The sequence below is a fragment of the Nicotiana sylvestris genome, chromosome 11 (genome assembly GCF_000393655.2).
Source record: "Nicotiana sylvestris chromosome 11, ASM39365v2, whole genome shotgun sequence".
NCBI lineage: Eukaryota > Viridiplantae > Streptophyta > Magnoliopsida > Solanales > Solanaceae > Nicotiana > Nicotiana sylvestris.
The window spans coordinates 49,513,717-49,532,225 of NC_091067.1; positions in this window are offsets into that span (position 1 = coordinate 49,513,717).

Consider the following 18,509-nt stretch of genomic DNA (forward strand, 5'->3'; position numbering starts at 1 on the left):
CTCAAACCAAGCGCCTTCCATATCTCTAAGCTAGTAAGTAGCTAGCTCCACAACTTCATCATCAAATGCTTTCATCACTCGGAGGGCTTTCTTGACACCCTCCAGCCACAACATCGGATCTTCATCAACTATAGAACCATGGAACACTGGAGGACTCAACTTTAAAAATTCATTCACTCTTGAGGACTCAGAATTGCTCTGTCTATTTGATTGAGATGGAATATCATCTCTTCTCTCGTTCTGGTTGGCCATAAAGGCTTTAAACATCTCCATAGCACTGTTAACAGCATTAAACATCTGACCCACCTCGGGAGATATAGTTGCATGAGCCGGGGCTGCTGTTGGGGGCGGTACTGGATCCTGAGGTACTGGATCATCATGCTCCACCCCTTCTTCTCGTTCAACCCGGGGTATTTGGACTCCCTTTGTGGATTTTGCCCTCCTTTTCTGAGTCGAAGCCTTCTTAGTTCTACCTTGAGCTACAATAGTAGCAATAGTTTCTTGAGCAACATCCTAAGTATCGGTGTCAGAGTTGCAAGTACGAGCCATTTCTGCGAGTTTTGGAGAAACGAATAAATTAAATAATTTATTAGAGGTAGAATTTATTGCACGATCTAAAGTATGAAAAAAGAGACTTTTCCTAAATGCTTGTAGCCTCCTGTTTATAAGTATGGCGCGCGTCATACACATAAACAAGACTCTACTAACACGGCTTCATAGACCCTTAGGACTTTATAAGCTTGTGGCTCTGATACCAAGTTTGTCACGACCCATTTTCTGAACAAGCCGGGACCGACACGCGATCACTAAACATAACCGAGCGAACCATCTCTGCTTATCAAATCTATTATAACTCCAAACTTTATATGCAACAAGGCAGTACTCTAACCAAATACTTTTGATATATTTAAATAAATCAGCTCCAAAACTTTATTCATAGTAACCAATAAAATATTGCTAAGTTATTATCAAAAACATCTGAATCTTAACCCAACGACTATAGCTATGAAGCCTCTACTGATAAACTGATGCACTGCTCAGGACATGAGATTTCCTGGCCAGTTCTCTAAGTAACAAAGAAACAACTAAATAAAGATGACTCTAAGGAATACTCCACGAACAAAAGCGGAGCTCACCAATAACACTGGAAGAGAAGGAAGTCCTAGCTCGTAGCCTGCTCGCCTGAAAATCCGGTTCCTATGTTGTACCACAGACCAACGTAGGTTCCCAAAAGAGAATGTCAGTACCATCCATTGTACTCAGTGAGTCTCAACAATAGGGGGCGAAACTTTAATAATATATACATTATGAGCAAAGGTTCTAAATGCATGTAAAACGTAAAGCTTATAAGAATAATTCTAAATAATTGCATAATAGCAATTTATGAATATTATAAAAAAATTCTTTTCTTTTTTCTAAAAAAATTACTTCTCCTTATACTTTGGGAGTTCCAACTATGCTGACTTAATTCTGTCTCAGTCACCGTGTGATCGGCACGGGTTCGATCCCAACCTGATCGAATAGGCCCAATCCACGAGGTGCCACTCACTTCATGGTTCTCAACGCTCATGTATCATAGCTTATCATGGCTAAGTACATTCTCAGCAACGAGAACCCCGGCTCGTGTGCTCCTTACTTTGGCACAAGTAGTTTCAGGAAGTCAACGACTTGGTCAGGACCCTCGGCCTGGACGATGACCCCCTTCTCAGAATAAAGGATACTCCCAAAAATCTTCTCTTTCTAAAACTTCTCCTTGTGACTTTTCAAGTCTAAATTTTTTTTACACATAATAATACCGGTATCCTTAAATGTAAGGCATGACATAGGAATGAAATAAATATTCAATAATAAAATAATAGAAATAGGTACAAATTGACTCAAATACTGCCATCATAAAATGATATAATAAAACACTGGCATCTAAAACCTTAAAAATGTTCTGTATGAATTCTTCCTTATATTCATACTCATCAAATGTTATGTCCTACATTGTTTACATACACAAAACTTTAGTAAAATACGCGCAAGTACCATACTAAACAATACTGTTGCACAAACCTAGATTGGTTTCTATTTCGTTCATAGCTAGTCCATATAACATAGTTAACTTGATAACCTAATAATAGTACGTAGTAAAGAGGAGATGGCTTTCTTGATCCTTCACGAATTTTAAACATGAAAATGGCATATAAGAATAACATACAAATCTGAAATTTATGCACATATATCCAAATAGTCATCTAAACTTTAGCTAGAAAATAATTCTAAGCTAATAGGTACTTACTGCTATAATTAAGTATATATTAACTCTTTTATACAATTCATCAAACACCTTGTATGCGTGCTTTTGTGAGTTGAACCACTTTAGTAAAGGGTTATATCAACTCACCTCAATACTCCTTGAGCCAATATGTAGACCCTAGTCCAATTGACACCAGTCAAACAATCGATTCTACAACAACCAGTGCATTTTGATCAATATTAATGTACTACACCTAATTATGAAATTTATTGATAATATAGAGGAAGAAGGGAATTAGCTATTCAATTCTTACCTATTACTACTGTAGGGTAATTGACAATAAGGGATTTTACATACCTGAGTTCAAGAATAAGTGAGTTATGAAGAACCCTAGTATTTTTCGTTGCCTGCGTGCTCGGTTTCGTGAGCAAACAGAACATAGTGTTCTGCTTTTTTTCGTGGCTTCCGCTTCCTGCTTTCACGATGGCAGTGTTTTGGTTAAGGCATGAAGTGCCTTTCTTTTTAAGTGCCTATCTTATGGGCTTTAGGCCCACCCTTTTTTTTAATTTAACTAATAATTAATGATACCCACCTTTAATAATTAATAATATTAAAATTATTAATATTTCCCTAATTGTATATCCAATTATTTAAGTGGGTGTATATATATATATATTTCACTATAGGCAAGAAGGAAAAAAAATAAAAATAATAATAATTTAATTCTATTATTTGCGTGTCTCGAAACTTTTTTTATAAATTTGAGGAGTGTTATAGATCCAGAGTTAGTTATGTGATGAACACACTTAAGATTTTGGAATATTATCCATGCAGCAACATATATGTTGACATTCATACAGTCGTAGAAGATTTCGGTATAAGTTGAAAGAAAGAATTGAGCCCAGATCATAGACAAAGGATTGAATTGTCAGAAGATTTTATCATGGATATTCCGTAGTGTCCATGAAGGGCTAAAGTAATAACTAATACCATGAACCGCATATCGGGAAGTAGCTTAAGCCTACATAAAGGCTGATAAAAAAAGGAGGAAACTAAAGAGATACATCAACGAAGTAAATCAGAAATTTGATTATTGGACCCTGAAAATTACAGAAATCATGATTGAGAACCTTGTAGCATCACTCTTACTATCAATGTTACAAGAGAAATAATGCAGTAGCCATATTATATAGCGACTCTACGATAAAGACAGTTAGAAGTGTCCCAGCCTCATAAGAAGTCAGTTCGATGCTCCCACCGGATTGTGTATGTACCAGAGGTGCGAGTATTATAATAGAGCTTCAAGTTATGGATGTGAATTACACGTAGGTGGAAGGGAGGTCATGAAAGAGAGAGAAGATACGATGCGAGATCTTAAGGTAAGTAAGGTAAATATGAACAACGTACGCGATACTCAAAGGTAGAAGATCGTGAATAGTCCATACTTCGGATAGAAGGCTATAAGCACAAGGATCTAATAACCGGGAATGACAGCGGCATCGTCGGCGGCATGTCTTCCAGCCTATGGTTTCTAAGTATTGAGAGATCGAGTTAAGAGAATAGAGAAAAGTTGGAGACAATGTGATGTCTCACTTGATGTTCTAAAATAACACAAGGAAATTCAAGCAAGTTGAATGAAGATTACGAGTAGTATAAATAGATATGTATAGGTCGCAAGCTAAAGTATAGTAAAGCGACAAAGTTTTATGACAGGATGTAAGAACGAGAAAAGGCGAGTGAGAAGGTGACGAGAATGGATTAGTCCTTAGAATTAAGCCCATGAAAACAAGAAGAGCATATGGTTTCTCTATGTTATACAAAGCTTAGTATAACCTAAATAAACTCAAAAGAGTCAAAGATGAATGGCATTTAGAAAGAATGAAATGCTGACCCGGTAATAACATGAGGGTATAATAGTCACAAATAAAGGATGAAGTTTGGGCCTTCGTTTGAATAATGATTTGAAAAAAAAGAAGATAAGGAGAAAAAGATATCGCTGACGGCACAAAATTAAGATACCCCATAAGGTGAATCACATTGAGACACTATGAAATATGATTATGGAAATCACTTCAAATATTCCTCAATACAACGTAAGCCCTAGCGGTAATGTATTACGTAAGAAGTTTCAAGTATTCAAGTAAAGGATTATAGATCAACATTGAGGCGAATCAACAATGGTCAGATATAAGTTACAACGTATGACATGAGATTAGGCCATGATTCTTAAGACGAACGGTAATGAAGGGGCATTGAAGGATTGAGATTTATACCTAAAGGGTAGGCAACAAAAGTAACTGGGAACTTGGTAAGCATACCTCAGTAAAGGTAGATTGAAGAAAACATTATGGTATAGTATAATCCATGTAAATATAGTAAAGTCATGTGAATGAGTAACCAGATCTATGAAATAAGATATGGCCATATTCACAAGTTCTACAAAGTATCGAGCAAAGGACTTCAGTATACCTATAGAGGCCGAGAGAGGCATCCTATTAAGCCTTGTATATACAAAGTAAGGCCTATAGATTGACTAAAAGATAAAAGAAAAAAGGAAAGATGAATCGCATAAGTGCAACTACAAAGCCAGGGCCATACAGGCTGCATGACAGGAGGTAACAGAAGTTGCAAGATTAGGAAGATTTCGACCATAGGTCATGATATGAGCAAAAAGACTAAAGGGGGGAATACCCTAGAATTTGGATTTATTCACAGAGCAATTGCTTAAATGGCAAGAAGAGTATTAAGTTATTCACAAGAACTATAAGTTACGAAAATTATAAGAGCATCAGTCAACATTCGAGGACGAATGTTCCAAAAGGGGGAATGATGTTATGCCCCGCAATATTACGTCAATATTACCTTCCGCAGTATTATATTACGACGATGTTATGCTCTACAGTAATATGTTATGATTGATGTTACGTCTTGCAGTATTAAGTTACAACAATGTTGTACCCTGTAGTATTACATTACGGTGATGTTACGCTTCGCAGTAATAAGTTACGACGATGTTGCACCCTGCAGTATTTTACGTTGAATTTATCGTAAGGTAATTGACATCAGTCCAAAGAAAAGATTATTTAGGGATTATAAGGATTATGCTATTTCACAAGTGATTAGTAAATTCATGAAGGTGAAAGGGGGAGCAAGTCTAAGAAAATGAATTTCATTGAAATTTGATATTTTGGGATAAAATACGGCTCAAGCTAAAATACTCGGTATTTATGGAGTAGTACCATACAAGGTACCATATGAACATAATAGTAAGACGTATAAGATATGTGAAAAGTGAGTAATATTTCAAGTACGTAGGAATAATTCTCAATTATGTGGGTAATTAATTAATTACCGGGTAATGAGACATTACCCAGTTAACTAATAAGTGGGTAAGATTAATAATCTTCACCCACCATTTCACGTGGCATAAAGCCACAATAGGCAAAAGATGACTCTTAAAGTCACCTTGCCAGATGGCTTTTATACCATGAATTAAGTCTTACAAGACTTTGGATAAGATAGAGAATTCTTTGTAAAAAGGCAAAAACCAATCTACCTTTGACTAGCCAAGAACGTAAGTGGAGGCATTTCATTCCAACTGAAATTGCTTCTTGGGAGTTCTTTAAAGCCCAACACAAATCTTCCAAGAATAATTAAAGCAGAAGCATTTTCATTTCGAAACAAAGCAAGGTTTCAATTTCAGAAGCAGAAAACGTTCCATTTCAAAACCAAGAACTTTGAAGCAATTCCGTCCAAGTTTTGTGGTTCTAAAGAGTACGGTGTAATCTTCGCCAAGAATATTATACGGAGTTTTTCCTACTCAGGTATGTTAAGGCCACCCCTTCTTTCTTTTGGCATGGTCCAAATTATATTGAAGAAATGAGCAAATACATAGTTTCCATAAATTACTCTATTCATAGAGTTATCAGGGATGCCTATATTCTCGATTCCCCGTGAAAAATATTGTTATTTCCTATTCATGGGTATCAGAATAACACATAGTTGAAAAAGGTTATCCGGAAAAAATATTAATATTATTATGTATTTTTCATGTATTTCATCCATTTATACATGTGCATTGACCCATGACCAGATGGCGTTATATACGCATATATATATATATATATATATTATATTTATATGGGATACGGGAAAAAGGTTACGGCGTTATATACTCCCCACCACTTGATTAGCTGGTATATGATGATGATGTTGCCCATAATGGCTAAAATATGATTCAAACGACATTATATACGCGTATATATGTATATATATATATATGTATATGGGATATGGGAAAGGTTATGAAGTTATATACGCACCACCATCTGATCAGCTGGTATACGATGATGATTTTGCCCACAGTGGCCGATATGATATGATGGGATGCCCTCAGAGGCTGATGATGTTATGAAACATGTAACTATGCATGACATGACATTTATACGCATATGGATGATGGTAAAAGTAATTTATGATTTACAAAGTTATTCAGACTTACATGTTGAGTCATGTACTCTATATTTCTTCCATGTCTGTTATGTACTTATTTATGTGCCTTACATACTCGGTACATTATTCGTACTAACGTTCCTTTTGCCTAGGGACGCTGTGTTTCATGCCCGCAGGTCCCGATAGACAGGTCGAGTGCCCTCCAAGTAGGCTATCGGCTCAGCGGAAGATGTTGGTGCGCTCCATTTGCTTCGGAGTTGCTCGTTTGGTTAGTATGATTTAGACGTATATTGTTTGGTATAGCGGGACTCTGTCCTGACCTTTATGATATTTATGTATTCTTAGAGGCTTGTAGATATATGTCGTGTACATAAAAGATTGTACAGCCTTATCGGCCTATATTTTGAGTTTATAAAGAATCATGTTGGCCTATTAGGCCCGTATGTTATTTGTATATGATGATGTAGTAAGAAAGATATGTTACGTTGGTACTCGGTTGAGTAAGGTACCGGGTGCCCGTCGCGGCCCATCGGTTTGGGTCGTGACACATATTCACTTGGAGGAACCACCGTTCAAAAATCAAACTCTCCGGGAACAACAGGCTCGGGCGACGTCCTCTCCTCGAAGACACGGGCCCGTTGAGCCCCATTAAAAGCTCCACCACACTGCGGGTGTGAATCCCGTTTATCGCCATCGTCCCTCATCTCGGAGACTGACGACTCCTACCTCTCTCTGGAGGAGCACAGCCTCGCCCTATGGAATTGTCTGATACCTGCAACGACAAATCTTGTACAAAAGAAAGAGGAAAATGTCATTTCAAATATACGAAGGCCAAGGTAGGAGCAGCGTACGCGCATACCCTGGTATTTCGCTTCCCATCCGTCACGGGACACAGCTCACCACCTAGGCTCATCGCAAGTTGAATGGGTCGCTAACTTCCGGACCCAGCCGGGCAGATCGAGAACTTCACCCAGCATCCATGAATTCGCTGCAAAAAAGGAAGGAGATACAATTACTCAACTAGTTTTCGCTATAAGCAAATCTAAGGGAGCACAAGACACTCTACTCACACGCGTAATTCCATCCCTCGTGAAATGGCATGAGCTCCACGGGGATAACGTTAGTCGTCTGTACTCGGACGAATCGACTGACCCACTCTTGATCCCCATCTTCTTCATCATCAATAACAAAGGGCGTGGACGAACGACACTACAAGGTTAATAGGCCTCGGTGACAAAAGGGCCGGTACAGCCTGACGAGGTGGCTAAGCGTGAATTCAAGCCCAGCCTTCTCCGCAAAGAACCTCATCATCAGCACCACTCACCAAAACAACAGATGTATCTGCGCCAAAGTAACCCGATACTTCAAGCAGAAATCAAGCACGAATCTATCAAGGGGGCCACATGCGAAAGGATATAGGTATACGCCCAAGAATCCATTAGCAGAGTCCGTAATACTCTCCTCCGCGGAAAGCACCTGCAGCGTTATCCCCTCGCTCCATATGCAGTAGCTCCTCACCATATCCAGATGTTCCTCCCTTATCAAAAACATAGTCTTCAGAGCGAACTCCCGCGGATCCTGAACACTGGGAGTAGAACTCTCCCCTCCCTGCCGAGCTGGCCCCAAAGTAGCTGCCAGGGCTATGGTAAAATTGACAGACTAAAGCAAGGACGTGCACCAATGCTTTTTTCGCCTGAAGAGACGAAGGACCCGATGCCAAGGCATAGGGATAGCTATCCAAAATAATGATATCTCCCAAAGAAGCGAAAGTCACCCCACATATATGTGGGAAACAACAACGGTTCACCTATCCAAATTAAGCCCCGAGAGGCCAGCGGCCTCAATACAGATCTCGGGGTGGTACCCGACCCCAGAGGAATCCATCGACAAGAAGTTAGGCCTTAAGAAATCAACTGTATTGTCTCCATTCTCTAGGTAGTGCCCGACCTCGAGGATCTCCGCCAAAAAAGAAGTCAGGCTTCAGGAAGCCTTCAACGCCATCATAGAACTCGAGGCGGTACCCGATCTCATGGTTTTTCTTTCTAAAAAGAAGAGTAAGCACGCGAAGCTTCAATCATGAATGCTTTAGGAGGGCTCGAGGCATCGCATAAGTATAGGCAACCCCTCAACAAAAGTCTATCCACTACGATTTAAAAGGCTATCTGCATCAAGTTCAAAGTAGACCCCCAGGTACCCGAAGCTGACCTTCGCTCAGGATACTACTCACGAAAGCTCCAAAACTCAGTGTACTATCTCTATGCAACTCGGAGGGCCCGACAGCCCGAGCCTATCAGACCCAATTCAGGCTTGGTCCAAGTACGAGGATGGGCTTGGAAAAGAGCCATGTCAATCGGTAGATGATCGTAAAGAACGCTCACATCCAAATTAGATATCATCAGTCAACAACAAAGGAAAACATTCAAAGGCTTCGAAGGGCACGAGATCATGAAATAATAAGGCAAGAATCAAAAACAAAAATCAAGGAAGTATCTTCATATTCATAAATATCCATGTATAATAGCCCTTGAGGGGTCCTTACATACAATTACAAAAGCCTACAGAGTATCTCTACACAAAAATGGAGGAACGGAAGGATGTATATGTGATGAAATCCGAGAACTCGGTCCATCCTCGAAGGCCCATCTCTGGTATCAGCATCCTCGAGCGCCGCCCCCTTGAGCTCGCATCCTCGAAGGCGATTTCTTCGACCGCCATCTCCTCTAGGTTCCCAGCTCAATCCTGCGGAGGGTCCCCACCAAGGGAAAAGTTGAAGAAGAGGAAAAAGAGGGGATGTAGAGGAGGTAGAGAAAAGAGACATGGCCCGCCAGAGCCAAAGGTTGAAGATTCGGCGGGCCCCAGCCTCAACGGCCGGTGGTGCCATTTTATCCCTTAGCAAAGGAAAAACCCAAGGGATGAAGTGCCACACCCGGCCTAGGCAGGAGAGTGAGCAGCGATGCATAGTCCGAATGACTGTCTACAAAAAGGGAGAATCGATTCCCCATCTATCACCATATCGGGCCAATGACAACAGCAACAACAGACGTAACAACAACCACAGTAGCGACGTAACAGCACGGTCGTGCTCGATAAAGGGAAGCTCCGGCAGAAGGAATCAACACAGCTTACGGGAGCTCTGGCGAACGGCCTTGAGGCCGTGAGCCCCAAACATAATGTTCGAGGGTAGAGGAGGATGATAAGAAGAAATGGGCAAATGAGCCAACGAAGGTACTTGGATAGAAAAAACAACGCCAAAGCACCCCCATTTATAGTGGGTAACAACACGGGGTCATCGAGGCTTTGGAAGATTGACCGGCGGACTCAATTACTTCGTTCTTGAAGAACCAAACTGATGGCAGAGCGTTCATCTTGGAGAACGGGAATCGATAGTGCATTAAATGATGTCAAATACACAAGTCCATGGGACACCCGGTTGCCGCAAAAGCTCGCGCCACAGATTGAATCATTGGTATGACGTCACCGTAAGAAGCTTGTGGAATCAGGTGTCAGAATTATTTCCCATTGCTTCATTCTGGGAAACACGGAGACTATCTGTATGCGGCAAAATTAGAGGACTTAATTTCTCGCTATCAAGCCACTTCGAAAGAATACATCGATACCCCGAAGACGTGGAGTTGCGACCGAGTCCCCTCCCTCGGGGCTCGTCGAGGCCCGACTCGAAGAAGAAATGGTCGAGGCTAGAGCAAAATGGGAAGTTCCCAAGACATACGGCGAAGTCTGTAGAGCCGGCCTATCCAGAGCCTATGCCAAAGCGTCATGTCTAGCCATCCCATCTACATACTTTACAATTAATGCATGTTGTACTATTACTGGGTTCTCCTCCTATATAAAGGGAACCCACACTACTTTGTAAGACGCAGATGTTGCTCCAACTATTCTCCACATGATCAATAATATATATCTCTCACTTTCTTCTTTCTGATTGGCTCATCCTTACTAGCTCGAGGTTGCTCTTAGCATTATTAGTTTCATACTTGTTCTTCATTTATTACTTGGTATAGGCTATAAAGAGCTATATTTGATCATACCTTAACTGTTATCCCCTTCCCGACTACCCCCGATAGCTTAAGCTCGAGCTAGATATCAACCTCGAGGTCCTTCATCGACCAGTCCGAGGCTCGAGTTGCAAGCACCTCGGTTCTATTACTTTCCCACTTTAGTTCGTATTTCTTCATTAAACTTCATACTCTTAGCATCAACTTCTCTAACAACTAGCATAACAATAGATCACCCATTTTTAGAATCCCATTTACAAATTTAATTATTGTTACCATTTTCACGGTAAACATGTTGTAATTTCATTTCTTTCGAGTGAGCTTTGTTCCCTTAGCATATTTTGATGGTTTTACACTGATTTTGGTTACACTTGGAGCATCCGAAGGCCGATTCAAGGGGCAAGGGCATTGCGAGCTAGAGATTTGGACCGGGTAGAGGTGAGTAATGATTGTAAATGTTCTCCTGAGGGTATGAAACCCCAGATTTGCACATCGTTGTACTATATTGAGGTGATGAACACGCTAGATGACGAGTGTGGGTCGTGCACTATTGGGGTGTCACGACCCAAACCGATGGGCCTCAACGGGCACCCAGTACCTTACTCAACCAAATACCAACGTAATGCATCTTTTTTATTACATCATCATATACACGTGACATACGGGCCTAATAGGCCAACATAATCATTTATAAACTCAAAACATAGGCCGACAAGGCCGTACAATCTTTTACATACACGCCATATGTCTACAAGCCTTTAAGAAACATAAATATCATAAAGGTTGAGACAGAGTCCCACCATACCAAACAATATACGTCTAACTCATACTAACCAAACGAGCAACTCCGAAGCAAATGGAGCGCACCAACATCTTCCGCTGAGCTGATAGCCTACTTGGAGGGCACTCGACCTGTCTATCGGGACCTGCGGGCATGAAACACAGCGTCCCTAGGCAAAAGGAACGTCAGTACGAATAATGTACCGAGTATGTAAGGCACATAAATAAATACATAAGAGACATGGAAGACATATAGAGTACATGACTCAACCTGTAAGTCTGAATAACTTTGTAAATCATAAATTACCTTTAACGTCATGCATATGCGTATGAATGTCATGTCGTGCATAGGTACATATTTCATAATATCATCAGCCTCTAAGGGCATCCCATCATATCATATCGACCACTGTGGGAAAAATCATCATCGTATACTAGCTGATCAGGTGGTGGTGCGTATATAACGCCATAACCTTTCCTATATTCCATATATATATATATACATACATATATACGTGTATATAACGCCATTTGAATCATATTTACATATATATGCATATATAACGCCGTTTGAATCATATTTCGGCCACTGTGGGCAACATCATCATCATATACCAGCTGATCAGGTGGTGGTGCGTATATAACGCCGTAACCGTTTCCCATATCCCATATACATATATTTACATATATATGCGTATATAACGCCATCTGGTTATGGGTCAATACACATGTATAAATGAGTGAAATGCATGAAAAAAATATAATAATCTCGATATTCCTTCCGGATAAACTTTTCCAACTGCGTATTATTCTGAGACCCATGAACAGAAAATAATAATAATCTTCATGGGGAATCAAGAATATAGACACCCCTACTATTTCTATGAATAGAGCAATTTATAGAAAACTGTGTATTTGCTCGTTTCTTCAGTATAATTTGGACCATGCCAAAAGAAAGAAGGGAGGGCCTTAACATACCTGGAGTAGGAAAAAAGCCGTATAATATTCTTGGCGAGGATTGCACCGTACTCTTTTAGAACCGCAAAATTTGAACGGAATTAAGCTTCTGCTCTTGGCATTACAATGTATGAACCAAGCAAGAAACTGTTCTTGCTATTGTTTGTTTTCACGTTTTTGTCTCAATACATAATACAATGTAAATTGTTGTTGCTTTTGAAATTTCAATCAAAATTTCCTAAGGGGTGAATTTTATTTGCACAAAATGGCTTAAAATGAAGCTTTAGTTGTTTGAGATTGTGTTTCTGCTTTCCAACGTCCTTGGCATTTGCCAAGGGCAGATTATTGTTTTTGAAGCCTTTTCAAGGCATTTCCACTAAATGCTATGGATAAGACTTATGTTATGACAAGCCATCTGGCAAAATGAATTCTTAGTCATTTCAAATCTTGTGGCTTCTTTCCACGTGGGGTGGGGGTGGGATAATTTATTAATTTTTTATCCACTTATTAGTTAATCGGGTAATGTTATGTTACCCGGTAATTAATCAATTACCCACATAATTTAAAAATTACCACAAATTACTTAAAATTCTATTTATTTTCAAAATACTTTATATATTATACTACCGTGGTCATATGGTACCTTGCATGATACTAGTTTATATTTATCGTGTATGATTACTTGACCCGTATTTTATCCAAAATCGACAAACTTCGACGAAAAATCATTTTCTTTGACTTGCTTCCCCTTCCATCTTCACGAATTTACTCATCACTTGGGAAATAACATAATCCTTATAATCTCCAAATAATAATTTCCTTGGACTGATGTCAATTACCTTACGACAAATTCAACGTACAATACTACAGGGTGCAACATCGTCATAATGTAGTACTGCGAGACGTGACATCTCACCTCTCGACTCTCATTAATTTATTTATGGCATATTTTCATGTACGAAAATATGGGGTGTAACATGGGGATTGTGACTTAGTCCATCCCGAATAATTATTTTACCGCGTATTTGACTGAAAACTGTTTGCTATCATCATGTTTTAGGCTGAATGCCATAATTGGGCCTCGTGACAACTAATTGAACCCTTAGGGGATTTTTAGTGATATTTTCATCACTGTTTTGACTTTATGCTTGTACTCAGTCATGCTATATTCTACTGTCTTTATAACTCAGCTATGTTTACCCTGCTTTAACACTTAAAATGATATTTTAAACGATATTTGGGCTGAGCATCATGTTTTACTATTGTCCGAGTGGCTTGTGAGATTCTGACTGAGTAAGGCCCAGGGCCTATATTGTAAGGAAACATTGATTATGATTATGAGGCCGAGGGCCTGAGATTTGTACGCCACGAGGTGGCTTATTGATATGAGGGCGAGAGCCTATGTGATTATGCTACGAGATGGCTTGATATTGCGCTTGGGATGTAAGGGGCCCCTTTAGGAGTCTGCACATCCCCAGTGAGCGCCGATACACATTGTGATGTGAGAGATAGCCCGAGGGGCTGGTATTGTTCCATGTGTTGCCCGAGGGGTTGATTCTATTGGTATTGTGCCCGAGGGGCGGTTCTTTATTTGTTTATCTTTCCTAGTTTCCTGTCCTTTACTTGCTTAACTATTAAAAGTGCATTCCAAAGAAGTTTTAACTAAACTAAAGTGACTTTACCTATTTTCCACTATTTCATTGCTTTCTCTGGCTTTTACTACTTTTTTATAGTCTGTTGATATGCCCTTACGTGGTTTCGTATTACTCAATCTGCATTTATTATTATTACTCACTGAGTTGGAGTACTCACTTTACTCCCTGCACCCCGTGTGCAGATTCAGGCGCATCAGGTCCTGCTTGCGAGGGTTGAGAGTTGTCCTGCAGTTTCCGGAGATTCACTAGGTAGCTGCCCGACGATTCGCAACCTATTGCTTCTCCCTCTATCTTATTTACTTTTGTTTTAGTTATGTAATAGTGCAGTAGACTCGTTCAGACTTGTAGTATTAATTTAGATACTCATGACTGGTGACACCCTGATGTCGGGATATGTCTTTCTTTTTCTGCAAACTGTATTAATTACCTTATTTTGGGATTTGTTGCTATGATTAAGACTTAGTTCAATTATTTACTTGCTTAAAATTGAATTGGGAGTGTGTTGGCTGGCCTTGTCTTCACGAGTGGCGCCATCACGACCGGGTCCGGGTTTACGGTCGTGACAAGTTGGTATCAGAGCCTAGGTTACATAGAACTCACGAGTCATGAGCATAGAATATTGCGGATCGGTATGGAGATGTCTGTATTTATCATTGAGAAGCTGCAGAACCTTTAGGAGAAACATCATATTCTTGAAATTCTTGTCGTGCGAATTTGTTAGTCCAAGTACTAAACATCTATTATTCTACTCTCTCATAGATGGTGAGGACATGCGCTATCGGTTAGGATGGACGACCACCAGTACCACCAGCTGTGGCCACTAGAGGCTGATGGCGCGGTCGTGGTCGCGGTAGAGGCAGGGGTGTTGCCCGCACAACAGCTAGGGCAGCACCTACAGATCCACCAGCCGCCCTAGTTCAGGATCACGTCCCAGTTGTAGACGCTCCAGCAACACCAACTCAGGCACCAGCTTTGCTCATTGTGATTCCGGGTCTTCGGGAGGCCTTGGCTCAGATTCTATTGGTATGCACTGGCTTAGCTCAGGCGATTTTAGTTACTACAGCCGCAGCTACTTCTCAGGCCGGGGGAGGCACTCAGACTCTCGCCGCTCGCACACCTGAGCAGGTCATGCAGGGACTTCAGTCATCGGGGGCACATCTAGCCCATCCGATTACAGTTGCTCAGGACTATGTAGTTCCTGCCATGCCAGAGGACGAGCATCGTAGGTTGGAGAGGTTTGGTAGACTTCAGCCTCCGACCTTCAGTGGTGCAGAGGGCGAGGATGCCTAGGGTTTCTTGGATAAGTGTTAGAGGATGCTTCGTACAATGGATATTCTGTAGACCAGCGGGGTCGCTTTCACTACTTATCAGTTTTCTGAAGATTCCTTCACTTGGTGGGAGGCTTTTGAGAGGCGTAGGCCTTTTGGTGCAGCACCCTGCAGCAGTTCTCCGTTCTCTTTTTGGAGAAGTATGTGCAACAGTCTCGTAGGAAGGAGCTACACAGGCAGTTCGAGTGGTTGCGTCAGGGAGAGATGACTGTGATGTAGTATGAGATGAGGTTCTCTGAGTTAGCTCGTCATGCTATTTGGTTGGTTCTGACAGATAGAGAGAGGATTAGGAGGTTTGTTGATGGCCTCACTTATCAGCTTCATATTCTCATGTCCAGAGAGAGGGTAACTGGTCCTACTTTTGAGGAGGTTGTAGACATTGCTCAAGAGATTGAGTCAGTTCGTCACCAGGAGCGAGAGGATAGGGAGGCCAAGAGGCCTCGAGGATCTGGTAGTTATAGTGGTGCTCCTTCGAGAGGTCAGTTTCAGCACGGTAGAGGCTATCCATTCAGGCATGCTCAGCTAGCTCGCCCAGGTTATTGTGGCGCATCATCGGGTCATGATTCTCACAGTTCTCATCAGGGCCAGTCATCACTTAGTGCCCTTCCAGCTCAGAGTTTGTCTCGTGCTCCATCAATTCAGGGCTCTTCTATGCCAGGTGCATCTGCTAGTCATTCCGATGATAGGGGTTCCCTTCAGTCCCCTTCTCTAGCACTCGAGAGTTGCTATGAGTATGGAGAGATGGGTCATATGTGGAGGCATTGTCCTCATCGTCTTGTGGGTTCATCTCAGCAGAGGAGCCAACCATCGGCTTCAGCACCAGTTACTTCACCACTACCCGCCCAGTCTGCTAGAGGTGGAGGTCAGTCAGCTAGGGGTTGCCCTAGAGGGGGAGGTCGATCAAGTGGCGGTCAGGCCCATTTCTATGCACTTCCAGCTAGAACCGATGCTATTGCTTCCAATGTTGTTATTGCAGGTATTGTCTCAATCTACCACAAATATGCTTCTGTGTTATTTGATCCCGGTTCCACCTTTTCTTATGTGTCATCATACTTTGCTCGTTATTTGGATACGCCCCGTGAGTCTCTTGTTTCACCTATTCATGTATCTACCCTGGTGGGCGATATTGTTGGTGTAGACCATGTGTACTGATCGTGTGTGGTAACTATTGGAGGTATGGAGACCCGAGTGGATCTTTTACTATTATGTATGGTGGATTTCGATGTCATTTTGGGCATAGATTAGCTATCTCCATGTCGTGATATTCTGTACTGTCATGCCAAGACAGTCACATTGGCTATACCGGGTGTACCATGGATTGAGTGGCCGGGTTTGACTGATTATGTTCCCAGTAGAGTAATCTCATTCTTGAAGGCCCAACATATGGTTGGGAAGGGTTGTCTTTCGTATCTAGCCTTTGTGTGGGATGTCAGTGCAGAGACTCTCAGTATTGATTCTGTTCCAGTTGTGAGGGATTTACCCGATGTTTTTCCGGCAGACCTGCTAGGCATGACACCAGACAAAGATATTGACTTTGGTATTGACCTGGTGCCGGGCCCTCAGCCCATTTCTATTCCACCGTATCGTATGGCACCAGCGGAGTTGAAGGAGTTAAAGGAGCAGCTTCAGCAACTCCTTGATAAGGGGTTCATTCGGCCTAGTGTGTCACCTTAGGGTGCGCTGGTTCTATTTGTGAAGAAGAAGGATGACACTATGAGGATATGCATTGATTATAGGCAGTTGAATAAAGTAACAGTTAAGAACAAGTATCCTTTGCCTCGCCTTGATAATTTATTCGACCAGCTTCAGGGAGCGAGAGTGTTCTCCAAGATTGATCTCCATTCAGGTTATCACCAGTTGAAGATCAGGGACTCGGATATTCTTAAGACAGCTTTCAGGATCGGATATGGTCATTATGAGTTCTTGGTGATGCCTTTTGGGCTGACCAATGCCCAACAACGTCCATGCATTTGATGAACAGTGTGTTCCGGCCTTATCTCGACTCGTTTTTCATAGTCTTTATTGATGATATTTTGGTGTATTCGCGTAGTCAGGAGGAGCACGCGGTACATTTGAGAGTTGTGTTGCAGAGATTGAGGGAGGAGAAACTTTATGCAAAATTCTCCAAGGGTGAATTTTGGCTTGGTTCAGTGGCTTTCTTGGGGTGTCCAACAAGGGTATTCAGGTTGATCTGAAGAAGATAGAGGCTGTTCAAAGTTTTCCCAGACTGTCCTCAGCCACAGAGATTCACAGCTTTCTTGGTTTGGCAGGTTATTATCACCGGTTTGTTCAGGGATTCTCATCTATCACATTGCCCTTGACCAAGTTGACTCAGAAGGGTGCTTCATTTGTATGGTTGGATGAGTGCGAGGAGAGCTTTCAGAAGCTCAAGACAACCTTGACCATGACTCCAATGTGAGTTTTGCCATCAGCTTCAGGTTTATATATCGTGTATTGTGATGCTTCAAGAGTTGGTATTGGGTGTGTATTGATGTAGGAGAGTAGAGTTATTGCTTATGCTTCTCATCAATTGAAGCCCCATGAGAAGAACTGCCCCGTTCATGATTTGGAGTTGGCTGCCATTGTTCACGCATTGAAGATTTGGAGGCATTACTTGTATGGTGTGTTTTGTGAGGTGTTTACTGATCATCGTAGCCTCCAGCACTTTTTCAAACAGAAGGATCTCAATTTGAGGTAGCGGAGATGGTTGGAGTTGTTAAAGGATTATGATATCACTATATTTTACCATCTGGGGAAGGCCAATGTGGTGGCTGATGCTTTCAGCCGAAAGGCGGTGAGTATGGAGAGTTTGGCATATATTCCAGTTGGGGAGAGACCTCTTGCAGTTGATGTTTAGGCCTTGGCCAATCGGTTCGTGAGGTTAGATATTTCAGAGCCCAGTCGGGTATTAGCTTGTGCGGTTTCTCGGTCTTCCTTATATGATCGCATCAGAGAGCGCCAGTATGATGATTCGCATTTGCTTGTCCTTAAGGATAAAGTTCAGCACAATGATGCTAGAGATGTGGCTATTGGTGATGATGGGGTGTTGAGGATGCAGAGCCATATTTGTTTGCCCAATGTG